We start from the raw sequence: 16779 nt of genomic DNA on the forward strand, positions 1-16779 counted from the left end.
CATAAAAATGCGATGCTTGTCGGAAAATCCGACACCATATAATATCATACAGACAGATAAGAGCTGTGTTGTATAAACAAGTTACCCATAGAAAACGTAACTTGTAGTGGAATTACCGTCTATAGAAAACGGGATATCATCACCACATACTATTATAATTCACCACCTATTATGGTGGGAATTATTCTTAAATACATTAGTCTTTGGACTTTACCATCATAAAACATCTTATATAAATTAACTTAATTATCAAGTTAAAGTAGAGTAAATGTGACCCTTCTATCACTTTCTGAAATCTGGACAAAGTAGGCCAGGCGTCAGGCAGGAAGGAGGCAGCATTGTTGTGTCACCTCCGAGACGTGTGGAGCAAATACGGCTCCTATCATATCTGGACAATGTCGGCCAGTAACGTCAATAGTATGGAGTGTTAAACAGCCATTGTTATTACGAGACCAGAGGCTCACACGGGAGCAAATTCGGCTCCTGTTAATTTTACTTGGACGTAGTGTTATGGAAACCAAAGGTACCATCTCCAACACGATGTCTACAATTCAAGTTAAGTGTTCTTTCCGAAACCCATGTATCTTTCATTTATGGCCATTAATGTCATTATATAGGGTGACCCGGTTAGAGCACGTGGAAGCCTCAAACTAAAGGTAATTAAGCCAGGTCTTTATTGTTCCATGTACTGTATAGTGTTTTCTCTGATATAGCTTGTCATATATAGGATTCTGGCTTCACAGCTAGCGCACTTTTGACAGGTCAAGATGAGGATGCAAGACTTTGTGCACCAGTTACTGGGTGATGGAAGCTACCTCAAAGAGGATAATTTGGTGTCTACACCCTAGTTATACCTGGTGGACTAACCTGCTGTACTATAAGATAAGGAACCTCTTCAATGTTTAATAGTATGTAGTCTATTACTGTAGTTTGATTGGCTGCATATATATAATTTAATAAACCCCCCCTAATGTGTAGAGGATCGATTTGTGAGATTATGAGATTATTGCAGAAATACAGTCCACTTAACATTATACAAATTGCTATCGAAGTATATAAATTAACGTAAATATAAATTCATATAAATTAAATAAATATAAATCTCACAGGTCGGTTCCCACATTATTTGGACCTTCGGAACCGGAATATTCGGTCCTTTGAACCCACATTTGGTCATCTTAGTACCGGATGAACCAGTTAACCAGTGGATTCATTAAATATACTAGTGCAGTGTGATTTAAACAAAGCCAGCAGTCATGACGGCAGCGTAGCCTCGAGGGAGCTCAGGAGCCTCCCTCAGCCCAGTTCAGCTTCGTCAGCGGTTTCATGCACACCCACAGATATTTGGTGGCGTGTTATTTCGTGAAATGACAGCGCTAATATAGAAGCCAGCCAAATTAGTGGCTGGGGTCTTCGTGAGATTGTTCACGGATTTCGTGGTGTTACATTTCGCGAGAGATTATCTACGAATTTTGTGGAGTTTATTTCGCGAGGTCACTAATAATATTTAATACTTCTAGATAATATTAGAAGTTTCATAGAGGCTAATTAAGAGGCTATTATCAATAATTGTGTATATTATTTCTCCAAATAGAGAATCATTTAATATATATTGCACTAGTGATCACAGTATATTTACTAATTGCCAACCCACAACAGGGTAGGATATGACTAGTTGAACTATTATCGTTCATCCTAGTCCCATTATTACCATAGTCAGTTGTACTATATTGATTAACCTAGCACCATTAATGAATGGTCCAGACCCTATTTTGGGTGTAATTTTTATCAACTCGAGTTGAGTTGTATATATAATAATTTACTTATGATCATTACACCTTTGAGTGATTAATTAGTGTCTCTACCATCCTAGGGTGATATAGAAGAGCTAACCTAAAGGTACTTCCAGTGACACTGGTTTATCACTCAAATCATTAGTGTGTATGATTGTATATATATAATGTGTATTAATTTTAAGTGCTAACCTCTAGTAGAAGTAGGATTATTGCCTAGTGAGTGCAGAATTTACCCTAGGCTATCATTAGTGTTTGTTCAGTATTATGAGCAGCCCAAGTACAAGCCCCACAAGGCTTCACCAACTAGCCAGTATGGATAATGCAGGGAGAATGAAAAGAACCCTTGCAGGTCTTAAAGGCCACTTAACAAGACAGATCAAGAAATGTGAAGATTTGTCACAACAATCTCAAGTTGATTATGCTGACCTGGAAAGCTATTATCAAGCAGCTGCAGGTAAATTTGAGCAAATCAAATGCCAAATGGCTGTCCTTGTGGGGACAGACTACTACCATCAATTCATTGGTAGCCCTACTAAATATCAGGGTATAACCATGTTAAACTCTGCAGGAGGTAAATTACTCTCAGGCCCAGTATCAAGCCTGAGGAGACCTATGCCTGCAGATAAACAATACCAATAGACACTAAATTTGTCAGCTGATTATATTTCTCCAGTAGCATTATACTAAGGAGATTACAGCTGACTATGCCAACAGAGGTTGATGTTAGTATCATCATTTAAAGCTGAAGATGTGTTCATGAGGCCTCAGTGGCAAATCAGTGAACAGTAGCCTAAAACAGCTACAAGTCACTGCGACCAATGTCACTGAACCCACTGCAGTCTCAGAACCATACTTTACTTTAATGATGAGCTATTCAATCTTCTGAATCAATTAACTAAATTAAACCCCAATAAATCTGATGACTGATTTGATACATTTATTATTTAATCAAGATGTATTCCATGGGCCTCAGTGTTTATATATCAGTGACCAGTTACCTGAAGAAACTTCAAGTTATATCTAATGTCACTGATATCACTGCAGTCCCTGAATCATACTTGACTGTAGTACTTGATCACATCCAGTCTTCTGGGTTAAATAATATGTAATTAGGCTTGAATATTAGCCTTTCAAGAGTTGACAGGGAAATGAAATCGCATTAGACTTCTAACCCCTGCAACTCTAGTACGGGACATCCGTCCTGTACGAACACACACAAACGTGTGATTACTAACTACTAACATCAAATTAATCTAATAATTCGAAGGAGGAGTATCGGTGTTCGTCTGTTCTAAATAGGACTTCGACCCGTGAGCAGCCCCCTGGGGAATTATGTCGGAAAATCCGACACCATATAATATCATACAGACAGATAAGAGCTGTGTTGTATAAACAAGTTACCCATAGAAAACGTAACTTGTAGTGGAATTACCGTCTATAGAAAACGGGATATCATCACCACATACTATTATAATTCACCACCTATTATGGTGGGAATTATTCTTAAATACATTAGTCTTTGGACTTTACCATCATAAAACATCTTATATAAATTAACTTAATTATCAAGTTAAAGTAGAGTAAATGTGACCCTTCTATCACTTTCTGAAATCTGGACAAAGTAGGCCAGGCGTCAGGCAGGAAGGAGGCAGCATTGTTGTGTCACCTCCGAGACGTGTGGAGCAAATACGGCTCCTATCATATCTGGACAATGTCGGCCAGTAACGTCAATAGTATGGAGTGTTAAACAGCCATTGTTATTACGAGACCAGAGGCTCACACGGGAGCAAATTCGGCTCCTGTTAATTTTACTTGGACGTAGTGTTATGGAAACCAAAGGTACCATCTCCAACACGATGTCTACAATTCAAGTTAAGTGTTCTTTCCGAAACCCATGTATCTTTCATTTATGGCCATTAATGTCATTATATAGGGTGACCCGGTTAGAGCACGTGGAAGCCTCAAACTAAAGGTAATTAAGCCAGGTCTTTATTGTTCCATGTACTGTATAGTGTTTTCTCTGATATAGCTTGTCATATATAGGATTCTGGCTTCACAGCTAGCGCACTTTTGACAGGTCAAGATGAGGATGCAAGACTTTGTGCACCAGTTACTGGGTGATGGAAGCTACCTCAAAGAGGATAATTTGGTGTCTACACCCTAGTTATACCTGGTGGACTAACCTGCTGTACTATAAGATAAGGAACCTCTTCAATGTTTAATAGTATGTAGTCTATTACTGTAGTTTGATTGGCTGCATATATATAATTTAATAAACCCCCCCTAATGTGTAGAGGATCGATTTGTGAGATTGAGATTATTGCAGAAATACAGTCCACTTATCATTATACAAATTGCTATCGAAGTATATAAATTAACGTAAATATAAATTCATATAAATTAAATAAATATAAATCTCACAGGTCGGTTCCCACAATGCTCTATTAGGAGGACGGGTTGATGTGCGTGCGCAGCCTGTCTTCCTAAGGTGTCCTAATGTCAAGAAACTGTCGTACTAAAGTCCAATCTCCTAACCTACCAGAAGACTCAAAACAGAAAACAAAACAGTATGTACATTTCGCGAGCCGCTACCATTTTCTAGTACGACAATTTTTGGCCTTACGAAAGAATGTATCAAACCACGACGTTGTATTAAGACAGGCTGGTGTGTGTGTGTAATTACTTAAGGGTTTTGGCCTCCACCGCCTTCTCACCTAACTTGTTCCAACCGTCTACCATTCTGTTTACAAAAGTGAATTTTCTTATATTTCTTCGGCATATTTTTTTTTAGTTAGTTTAAATCTATGACCTCTTGTTCTCGAAGTTCCAGGTCTAAGGGGTATGTGTGCGCGTGCGCGCGCGTGTGTGTATTCACCTAGTTGTGCTTGTGGGGGTTGAGCTCTGCTCTTTCGGCCCGCCTCTCAACTGTTTACTAACTACTTTTGTGTGTGTGTGTGTGTGTGTGAACTGTACTTACGTGCAAGGAGCGTCTCTGCAGGAAGCGTTGGTTTGAGGGTGAATGATCGTTTCAACGAAGAATGTTTGCCAGAACCTGTTGGGGAAGGAGAGTGCATGTTATTCCTACTTACACCTGCCCCATCACACTTTCCTCCATTTCCTAAATAATATATATATATATATATATATATATATATATATATATATATATATATATATATATATATATATATATGAATGAAAACTCACACCCCAGAAGTGACTCGAACCCATACTCCCAGGAGCAACGCAACTGGTAACTACAGGGCGCCTTAATCCACTTGACCATCACGGCCGTCAAAAGGAAGTGATAGCCAAGGCTATTTGAGCCACTTCCCCGACGGCAACTCGGATGGTAATCTTGGGCATAGCATTTCACTAAATCACCTCATTCTTTGGGGCACACGTGAGGAACACAAATGCGAACAAGCCTGAATGGTCCCCAGGACTATATATACCATTCAGGCTTGTTCACATTTGTGTTCCTCACGTGTGCCCCAAAGAATGAGGTGATTTGGTGAAATGCTATGCCCAAGATTACCATCTGAGTTGCCGTCGGGGAAGTGGCTCAAATAGCCTTGGCTATCACTTCCTTTTGACGGCCGTGATGGTCAAGTGGATTAAGGCGCCCTGTAGTTACCAGTTGCATTGCTCCTGGGAGTATGGGTTCGAGTCACTTCTGGGGTGTGAGTTTTCATTCGCATATAGTCCTGGGGACCATTCAGGCTTGTTCGCATATATATACATATATATATATATATATATATATATATATATATATATATATATATATATATATATATGTGTGTGTGTGTGTGTGTGTGTGTGTGTGTGTGTGTGTGTGTGTATCACGAAAATAAACACGTGATTAAAAATGTGACAGTGTCAGACCACGGAGGAAAATTGATACAGGAACTGAGCATAAATAGGTAGGAGAGAATGGTGGAGTGAGGTGAGGTACAATACGTGGACACTGCAGAGGGCCTATTGGCTCATGCAATGCAGCAACCACACAGGCCCACACATGCATAATTATAGCATAAAATAGTAAATATTTACAATGAATTAGTGAGACAAATGTGTTCCAATGATCCTACTTAAATCGCCCTTTAATTGATCTATTAAAAATATTTTAAATATAAATTAAATAAATATAAAATTGATATAACTTAGATCCATATATATATATATATATATATATATATATATATATATATATATATATATATATATATGTATATCACGAAAATAAACACGTGATTTAAAAATGTGACAGTGTCAGACCACGGAGGAAATTAGAAATATATATATATATTTCATTATATATATACTCGGCGCCTGGGGTAAAAGTGCTACCAGTTTTTTGAAGGAACTGGGTTCTAGGCTCATTGAAACAACAAGGGACCCAAGAGCTGCAAGCTTTCTTTTCCAGCGCCTCAGTGTGGCGATACAGAGGGGAAATGCGCACTGCATCCAGGGTTCCTGCCCGCCATCTGAGGAGCTGGAGGAACTCGACAACCTATGACAATCATCTTTGTAACCCATATGTAACTCCTTTTTTGTAACAAAGTTCAAATAAAGTAAATATATATATATATATATATATATATATATATATATATATATATATATATATATATATATATATATATATATAATATATATATTTCTAATTCAAATTTTTGAAAAACAAAATTAACAAAACTTAAAAAATTGTTGATGTGAATTGTAAAAAATTTCAAAGCCATTAATACTATCAGCGTTTCTTGCATATTTTAACATAAGAACAGATGACACTGTAGAAGGCCTCCTATACATATCTCCCAAACTCACTCATATATATGTATAATCTGCAACCCATCCTCCGTATTGACTGTACGTTAAATACTTAGGGTATTAAGTACACTCACTGTCATACATAGTACATAATTGCACTTATGGGGATGTTATATTTACCTCTCCAATAATTTTCCTCGTTTTCTGTTAAGTCACTCAGAATTTTAAGATAAAGTTTTCAAGATTAATTTTCAAATACACAAGTTTTAAATATCAGGAATTTCTTTTTCAGTTTTATTAAATAATAGAGATTTTATACAAATTTTGAAAATATCCTGAGTGACTTTATAATTTATTGAAATATTTTAGTTTTGTTTTATTTGTTTTATAAAACTGTAATATCAATATAGCTATAGGTTAAATAGTAATTGTAATTAAGAAGCAATAAAATGCTTATCTTCAAAATCTAAGAAGGTTTGGTTAGGTTAGGTCGTGGGTTTCTATGCAACTTTTCAGGTAAACTCAACTATTCACAATATATTTGACAGTACGGTTTAATACTAAATAAAAATAGTTACAATTCCTGACTGCTAGGAATAGTACATAATTACACTTACTTGTGCTGTTACATTTACCTCCCCATTTTTGGAGGACGGGCTTCCATTTTATAGTACGACAATTTTTGGCTTTATGTAACACATTGGAACGAAAAGCGACGTACTTTGTAGGACAGTTTGAGGGAACACCCCTAACGTACAGAGTACCATAACCATCTCACCAGCGATAGCCTCGCAGTTTTATAGGGGTACAACCTCTGGTAGTGTTGAAAGAAGTGTTGACATAACTGGTAGTCTTAGTCTGGTATTGTTGATATAACATTAAAATAGGATGAAAGACGTTTAAAAAAAAAATCGGATTTCTTTTAATGTTAAGATTCAGATGTTTGCATAAAAACTCACTCTGTTCTATGTAGAGTTGACGACATCCTTACCCTTCCTCGTCAACTCATCGCTCTGACACGTGAAAATGTAAAGGAAGTTCCACACATCACTCACAGTGGATAATCAAATAGCTCATAGGATAATCAAACAATTGTTACAGGTGTACATATATGAGGCATTTACAAAGTTATAGTAAAAACACATCATAACAGAGAACAACATTGATGAGACTGCAGTACAGTATACATTACACAAATGATTTAATAAACCCCATTATTAGCTTATGCACATTTGATTATAAAACATTACAAGTGCGTTATGTACCAAAACTGTTATGAACAGTACCTTGTATGTATTTTAGTTAAAAGTATACCATATACACAGATAAACACAGAAAAATAAATTTCATAAATTAAACAATTACTGACATACACAAAACACATAAAATTACATAAATATATACAAAATTATTACATAAAAATATTGCATAAAGAATTAATCATTTGGATTATTACTGTTAAGTGGAATAATAATAGGAGTTTATTATCTTTAGTCACATAACTATAATTAGGTTGATGGCCCAGTATAATGAAGTGGCATGACGTTTGGTGACAGGTGTTCTGAGATGATAATGATGTGCTGGGAGTTAGGGAGGTGTGCTACCTGGAAGATCCTGGCGAGGCTTAAAGAGGCAGTTGAATGCTGTTTTGGCAAGAGTTCTCTCCCACTGAGACCTTGTATTACAGGGAGCAATGATGGGTTGAAACCTTTCCTCTACTGTATCACCATCAAAGGTCTCTAAGGTTTTGTTGGGTACAGATCTCTCCTCAATCTCATCATCAACGGTCTCTATGGTTTCGTTGGGTCCAGATCTCTCCTCTATCTCACCATCAAAGGTCTCTTTGGTTTCGTTGGGTCCAGATCTCTCCTCTATCTAAGGTCTTTATGCTTTCCTTCGATTGAGACCTCTTTCTTCTCTCATATTTAAAGGTGCCTTTGATTTTACTGGGTTGAGAAGTTTTCTGTTTCTCATATTTAAAGGTCTGTATAGTGTCACTGTCATCAGGAGTCTCCTTTACATGAACATAAATTGTCTCTGTGGTTTCAATGGGTCGTGTATACTTGTCCAAAATGTCTGGGTGACCAAACGCTAGAGAATGATGAGGACTTAAAACATAACGTTTGTCATCAAACAAATATAATTCCAAGTTTTGATCCATCAGAAGTGCAGTTTTGTTCAGCTTCATTAGGTATTAATCTACTTTTAAAATCATTAGAGACTCGACCGAATATGTCTTTTTTTAAATTTATCATGAGTTAGTGCTGATTTATAATGAAATGGTAAGTCTTTGGTTCTGTCTGACTGCTGCTCTGATTGCACCATCATGGAAAACATTTTAGGTTTTAATGCCACAACTTCAGAAATGAGTCTTTCATCTGTCACAGATTTCAAACGCCCTGGGACCCCTTTAAAACTGTCATCAAACAGTGGGTGATCTTTGGAAAATTTTGAGTAGTCCATGCAAGACTTGAGAGGTTCCGATCCTAGCTCATTATAGACATCTTCACACTCGAGTGTGAAGATATAGCTGCTAGTGTCTGTATGCACCAACTGTGCTCTTTTGCCATAGTGTGCCTTGACCACATTGTACCAAAATTCATACAGCATTTTTGAAGCCGTCTGAAGAATATGGAAATGAATATATGTGGGCTGATCAATGAGATGTTTCTTCATACTCTTTGTACAAATCATCCGATCCTGACTTACAGGTGTAACCCATTTTGTACAAGGATTACGAGCAAACTTTAAAAATTTGTTTTCATTTGTAACGAAATCGTGGCAATCAGAGTATTTGTTTATGTTCATTAATGACTTATCAAAGACTAGACTATTTACATAATTTAAGGCCGAACATTTTTCTTTATCAGTGGCTTCAATCGATCAATCTATCCGTCTATTCACCTTTCCATCTATCCATCGATCAAACCAGGTATCCATCCATCTATCCGTCCATATATACAGCGATCCATCTTTCAATTTATCGTTCTATCCATCCATTTGTGCAACCGTCTATCCATCAATATATATCCATCCATCCAACCAACCCCAATGCAGGTCACACAAAACGACCTAAAAAGCCCACAAATCGAAGAGCAAGGAGCTGGCAAACCAGGTGAGCTCTCCCACCACCCCCCCATCAAAGGAAAGATCCTTAAAAGGGCCGGCACAAGCCACAGCAAGCATGGGCTGTCTGCAGAGTGAGCACAGCACCGACTAGCAGAAGACGATGAACTGGCCACAGGAGGCACATGTGACTGAATTTGGCTCCACCAAAGGCCTACCCCGACTTACGGTGAAGCTCCAGCCATACTCAACCATCTCCAGGAATGAAAACGAAAATCACGTGAATACAACATCCTTAGGAAAGAGGAGAGGCATATCAAAAATGATGCCGTCCAAAGGATGATTGTCTGCTAATCATGAAGACTCTGGAACCTCCAGAAAGATGGTTCTGCCAGGCCTAACAGCACATGGAAATGAACCGGGGAGGGGGGAGGGAACTACAAACACAGCAAAATCATACAAGGAAGAGAGGATACAAGAACATCTTCCCCTGAAGCAAAAGGCTCACATCCGAAGGGATGAAGACCCAATCGGGATTCAAGAAAACACAAGGTCCATTATCTGACAACCCCAAAGCCCGAAACCAAATACGATGGTCAGGGAGCAGAGCTGGCACCCACATCCACTGCCTGGGATACAAAAGCGGGGCCCAAGGGAGAGGCTGGATGGAAGAAAAACCCCAAAGCCCCAATGGGACCAGCCGGCTCAACAGCTTCTACACCCTAATTAGAGAGATAGTTGAGCCACATCTCACACATCCCTGCCCGAACTGGGAAACCCTTGGACGTTACGAGGCCAGAGGCTGAGGGATAAATCAGAAGTAGGGCAAACCTCACCAAAACGGAAAGAAAAGGGTGTGGACAGCTCCAGGGCATCCAAACAGGCACATAACCCAGACTGCTGAAGGTGGGCAAAACGAATCCGGACAGTGGAAGCTGCCTGATACTCTTGAATATTACCATTAGAGTTCAACAAAGAGCTAAGCCAACACGGCTTGGGTCACATGGCTCTGAGGGCCGACCTCAGTGTGCCATATGTACAAGCACTCGAGTCACCAGTGTGCCATATGTTCAGGCACTCTAGCCACCAGTACGCCCCAACCAGCCAACACTCGTTCCTGACCTGGGCAAAGAGTTCGTTCGGCGGGTTGTGACAGGCTTCGGTCTCCTTGAACTCAGCAATGGTCTGTATTGGTTCGCCGATTATCTGGATGCCTTTCCCGGTGAGGTGGCAGAGGGTCACCTGGTCCCTGCACCTCTGTGAGAAGGGCCAAGTTTAGGGCGAATACAACTCTACGACTGATGCAGTCTAGTAGCTGGGAGACATTTCACCATCAGGGAGCCACATGGGACTTTCCCCTCCCCCGACAAAAATACAAACATCTTTGTACAAAAATATGGTGAACAATAAGTTTATTAATTTGTTGATGACAAAAAGTGTTGTACATGACTTAAAATAAATTATCAACTTTGTAACACATAAAATGATAAAATATGTTAAGTTTTTGTTTAATTGTGTGTGTAATTACCTAAGTGTAGTTACAGGATGAGAGCTACGCTCGTGGTGTCCCGTCTACCCAGCACATACACACTATGTGTGTGTGTGTTCACCTAGTTGTGCTTGCAGGGGTTGAGCTCTGGCTCTTTCGGCCCGCCTCTTACTGTCAATCAACTTTTTTTTCACCCCCTTCCCAGGAAGCAGCCTGTAACAGCTGTCTAACTCCCAGGTACCTATTTGCTGCTAGAGGAACAGGAGAATCAGGGTGAAAGAACCTATGTCCATTTGTTTCCGCCATCGCCGGGGATCGATCCTCGGTCCCTAGGATTATGAACCCCAAGCGCTGTCCACTCAACTACCAGGCCCTCTTTTATATATATATATATATATATATATATATATATATATATATATATATATATTGTGACAATAATCTCTTTCAAGAGAGATTGAGCCTGCTCTTCTCTACATAAAGTTACTTATATATACAACAATAAGATGCTACCTTCAAGATACGTCTACCAGTAGCACAAAACGTTTTGACCAGGAGGCAAACGTACCCAAAACTCGCCCCTACTCCACACTCCCTCCATGCCGGCTCCGTCATCAACCAGCAAACTACCATTCCCAGCCTGCCTGCTTCTGATTGGTGACCCGCCGACTGCACACCTGCACCTCTGCACCTCAGCGCCCTCTACTTAGTCGATGTCTGGGCTTGAACCAGTCATTGAAGTTAGAATATCTTGTGCTCTCAAACTGCAAACAACTAACTGATATACGCTCTTTCTATCAGGTAGATGTTTCTCAGTTAGCGCTTTATTCTCAGCACCTGTTTAATCACTTTTCTGTCTTTATATTATAGAGTAACGTCATTCCTGTTCTTAATTTTTATGTTATATTTTTTTACTTTGTTTGCACTGTACATAGCCAAGGGCTTCTTTTGTTCATAATTTGTTTTCAATATTAATTAAAGTTTCATTGTTCATACTGTGTGTTTTGCATGTCTTCCCTTAATTTACCATAGACAACAGCCAATCAGTCTATCTTTTTTTTGTAAATGTGACTAGGCATTGACACCAGCCATTAGGAGGACTGCCGAACATCTACACTTTCCCGTCACAATATATATATGTGTTCACCTAATTGTGTTTTGCGGGGGTTGAGCTTTGCTCTTTCGGCCCACCTCTCAACTGTCAATCAACTGTTTACTACTTTTTTTCTTCACACCCCAGGAAGCAGCCCGTAACAGGTAACTAACTCCCAGGTACTTATTTACTGCTAGGTAACAGGGGCATTCAGGGTGAAAGAAACTTTGCCCATTTGTTTCTGCCTCGTGCAAGAATCGAACCCGCGCCACAGAATTAAGAGTCCTGCGCGCTATCCATCAGGCTACGAGGCCCCCGTGTATGTGTGTACTCACCTATTTGTGCTTGCGGGGGTTGAGTTTTGGCTCTTTGGTCCCGCCTCTCAACTGTCAATCAACTGGTGTACAGATTCCTGAGCCTACTGGGCTCTGTCATATCTGCATTTGAAAGTGTGTATGGAATCAGCCTCCACCACATCACTGCCTAATGCATTCCATCTGTTAACTACTCTGACACTGAAAAAGTTCTTTCTAACGTCCCTGTGGCTCATGTGGGTACTCAGTTTCCACCTGTGTCCCCTTGTTCGCGTACCACCAGTGTTGAATAGTTTATCCTTGTCTACCCGGTCGATTCCCCTGAGGATTTTGTAGGTAGCGATCACGTCTCCCCTTACTGTTCTGTCTTCCAGTGTCGTAAGGTGTATTTCCCGCAGCCTTTCCTCGTAACTCGTGCCTCGTGTAACTGTGTGTGTGTGTATTCACCTAGTTGTGCTTGCGGTGGTTGAACTCTACTCTTTCAGTCCGCCTGTCAATCAACTGTTACTAACTACTGTACTAATTTTTTACACACAAACACACACACATACACACACCAGGAAGCAGCCCATAACAGCTGGCTAACTCCCAGGTACCTATTTACTGTTAGGTAACAGGGGGCATCAGGGGTGAAAGAAACTCTGCCCATTTGTCTCTGCCGGCGCGGGAATCGAACCCAGGCCACAGGATTACGAATACAGCGCGCTATCCATTCAGCTACCAGACCCCTAAAGGGGTCGAGTGTGCGCGTGCGTGCGTCCATACGTGTGCGTGTGAACTGTACTTACGTGCAATAAATAGTTCTGCAGGAGACGTTTGTTCGCATGATCGTTTCATAGCGGAGTGTTTGCCAGAACCTGTTGGGAGGAGAGTGCATGTTCATGCATACGTGTACCTGCGCCATCATTCTTTCCGCCATTTCCTAAAACATGCAGATGTTGCTGCATGTATTCTCGAATTTAAAGAGCATACGTTGTAGTAAGTTAAATTTTTTGCCTGGTAGAATTTGTTATAAAAGTAAATAAAGAGTTGATCCAAACTTTGTTTACGTCAGAAAAAGAAATTAAACGTTCCACTCGAGCGGCACAGTATCCCTTCGCCCCCCCCCCCCTCTCAAACACATACGCCTCTAAAATAAATACTTTTCTTAAAAATGTCAGACCACAAACAAGTCATTTATTTAAGAAAGTCCATTTAATTTATACTTTACAATTAATTTAACATGTATTTTTTTTAGCATAAGATATACACATAACTTCTAGAGTTTATATTTCACAGTATCCACACACACACCATGTTGCGGTACAGTCGACTAGAGCGCGTGTGGGAACACTCAGTCCATAGGTTCGAACCCTAATCAAGGCCCTTGTGGATTTGTTCTTTTACAGTAACTGATTTATAATATCGTCCATAAATTGAGGTGATGACAAATACCTCCTCGGTAACGTGTCCGTCACGTGAAGATCCGCGCAGTTACAGCGACACTCAAGTACAGCCATGTTGTGCATAATCATGCTATTTCAGGCCACCACATCCCAAGCCAAGAGCTGTGTCTGAACTCCTGGTACATGGTCCACGCTCCCCAGTGGTCCAACACAGGCAATACATGACGTCACTACGCTTCTAACTAAGGATGAGTTAAGAAGCTTGAACCATGTGACTGTCGACGTAATAGAACTGCGTCCGAAGCATTGTAAACAGCCTTTAGACATACGCATTTTGCCGCATGCCAAGAGCTACACTATGTCCTCCGTGCCCACATGCTTTCAAACTTCGTTTTGCGTAAACAACTTGCCCCTCTTGCTTTCGGTAATAATTTGCCTTGCTACTATGCAAAACCCGCTTAATGAAGTCTAAACAAGTACTAAGTACGCAGACGACAGGCCAGGCTCTACAGGTTCAAGACGCGATGTATGGCGGCGCCTCGGCCAGCCTGCAGATCCCCACATGGGACTCATATTGGCAGCAATAAATCTTGATGGTATCGATGAGAGCGCGCACCCCTCACTGGATGATCTCCATGGCAACCAGCGCCAGGCTGCCCCGACCAACCATCCGGATGCGTCACCAGATTGCAGTCCAGTCTACATGCTAATTTGTTTGTGACTTTCTCTCACAGTACCATTGTCGGTACATAATGGTATTACACGACTAACAAAGACATTGACTTAGTCTACGTCTTCAAGAGAAAACTAGATGCTGTAGTTCTCTTTAAGAAGTGCCGGACCAACCGGGCTGTGGTGGATATGTGGGCCTGCGGGCCGCTCCAAGCAACAGCCTGTTGGACCAAGCTCTCACAAACCAAGCCTGGTCTCAGGCCTGGCTTGGGGAGTAGAAGAACTCCCAGGACCCCATCCAGGTACAGTACGTGGTTTATCACGCCCTAAAGTCAACGACCACAAACGCTGTTAAACAAAGCTAAAGAAAGTTATAATTTTCACTTTTTATATGAACGATTTCGAAGGATAGGACAGTTTTTGTTGTTGTTTAAGATTCGCTACTCAGAACAATAAGTTCCCAGTAGCACGGGCTATGGTGAGCCCGTAAAGATAGGACAGGTAAAAGCAGTTATTTATATTTCTTCTCCTCTCCCACACCCCTTATGTCTCCTCTCCTTCGCCTCTACCCCCCCCCCCCCCACTCTTCTCACCCCTACTCTCCTCTCCTGTCCCGGACTCCTCCCCTATCCACGTTTCGCCTTCCCTTCTACCCCTGTCTTAAAAAAATAACATTACGAACAGGTGAAAAACTACTAACAACTCCACGAAAAACAAATCCCCGAATTCCGACATCATTAATAATTCAGGTTGGCGAACGATTGTAACAATGGGGATGGGGTACTGTATTGAAGGAACTATCAGGGAGAAAGTGCCAAGCCACTACAACTATATAGCACTTGCATGGGGTCAGGATCAGGATTTGGAATGGGACGGGGGGAAGGAATGGTGCCCAACCACTTTGACGGTCGGGGATTGAACGCCGACATGCATGAAGCGAGACCGACGTTCTACCGTCCAGCCCAAGTGGTTGGGTACTGGAGTGAGTTAATTAGAAGCTTCTTTGTTTTACTTTTAAATAAATTACTGTGTATATTGAGAAATTCTTTATTTCACTAGAAAGGGAGTTTCCTATTTATGTCCCTTTATTTGCATGTCATAGATTTAGTGGGGCCCTGAGACTAGCAAAGATATATTTATTTCTGGTGTGATGCTCATGCCAAGTAATATATCCATCTAGGAAAAGTTTCAAGTTAGGTATATTTCTAATGTATTAGGCTTTATTAGTGTGAGGAGAACAAGAGAATGTATAGTGTATGTTTAGAATATTTAGGGATCTGAACAGAGAAGGTGTATGCTTTCCTGTAGAGTCCTTGCCCGAAACGCTATGCGTACTAGTGGCTTTAGGTATTGTATGTACTAGCTCGATCTATAAATCCAACATTATGTTTGTATGTAACTAATCCTCTATGTATGTACTTTTACCTGAATAAACATTTGATTTGATTTGAAATTGTGTATAATTTGTAATACTGACAGCTGATATTTTCTGGGTGGTGATTGGTTTGAGGTAGTTTCCATTGGTTGCGCCTTGTGTTCACTGATGCCGTAAATGAGAGAAGGAAATGTAATACAAATTGTTTTGTAAAGATTTTTTACTTCATATTTCATTTAAAGTCTATTGCCAATGACTTAGGAATATTCTCTTTCATCCTTTATACTATTTGAAGGTGTCTTTGGTTAGATGATTTGTTACCCACAAAAAGTAGTGTATCTTTAATGTGAGCTGACCGGTTGACATCGATGGACTTTTATAATATGTTTACTATGCACTTTAGGGTGGAAGGATGGAAGTTAGCAAATAATTAGAAGCACTATGCATATCATTGATACTAATGGACAGGTGTGACACGGTGCAGATAATAAGATATCATTAGAGGTACATTGCACCCAACAGGTATATTTAATTTGATGAGGTTAGCAACACTTCTATCTGCCAGTTCGTACACAGTCTGGGTGTTGGCAATACTTGCTGGCCAACTGACAGCACCTGATAGTTCGTCTCTAAATAACGTTGGGTATGTTGACTCTTGATCTTAATGCAGAAGGTTGTGAAGAGTTGTATAATTGTATATGTATTGAGTCTTTCTCATATGGCCGAGTTTCAAGTCTTCACTCGTGTTGATGATTCTTATGCTTCTGCCGCAACAAAAATCGCCCTCGTGGCCTCATCTTTTTTTTTTTTTTTTTT

General features: G+C 40.2%; 1 protein-coding gene across 2 annotated transcripts in view; it reads right to left on the reverse strand.

Annotated features, from left to right (window-relative positions):
* LOC123747796 (uncharacterized) overlaps positions 1-16779 on the reverse strand; it is an 80584-nt gene that overhangs the window by 37716 nt on the left and 26089 nt on the right. For both annotated transcript variants that reach the window (XM_069321716.1, XM_069321715.1), the window contains exon 2: positions 4774-4848. The gene's annotated coding sequence lies outside the window, so the exon portion shown is untranslated. The remainder of the gene's footprint in view (positions 1-4773; positions 4849-16779) is intronic.

The sequence above is a fragment of the Procambarus clarkii genome, chromosome 10 (assembly GCF_040958095.1).
Source record: "Procambarus clarkii isolate CNS0578487 chromosome 10, FALCON_Pclarkii_2.0, whole genome shotgun sequence".
NCBI lineage: Eukaryota > Metazoa > Arthropoda > Malacostraca > Decapoda > Cambaridae > Procambarus > Procambarus clarkii.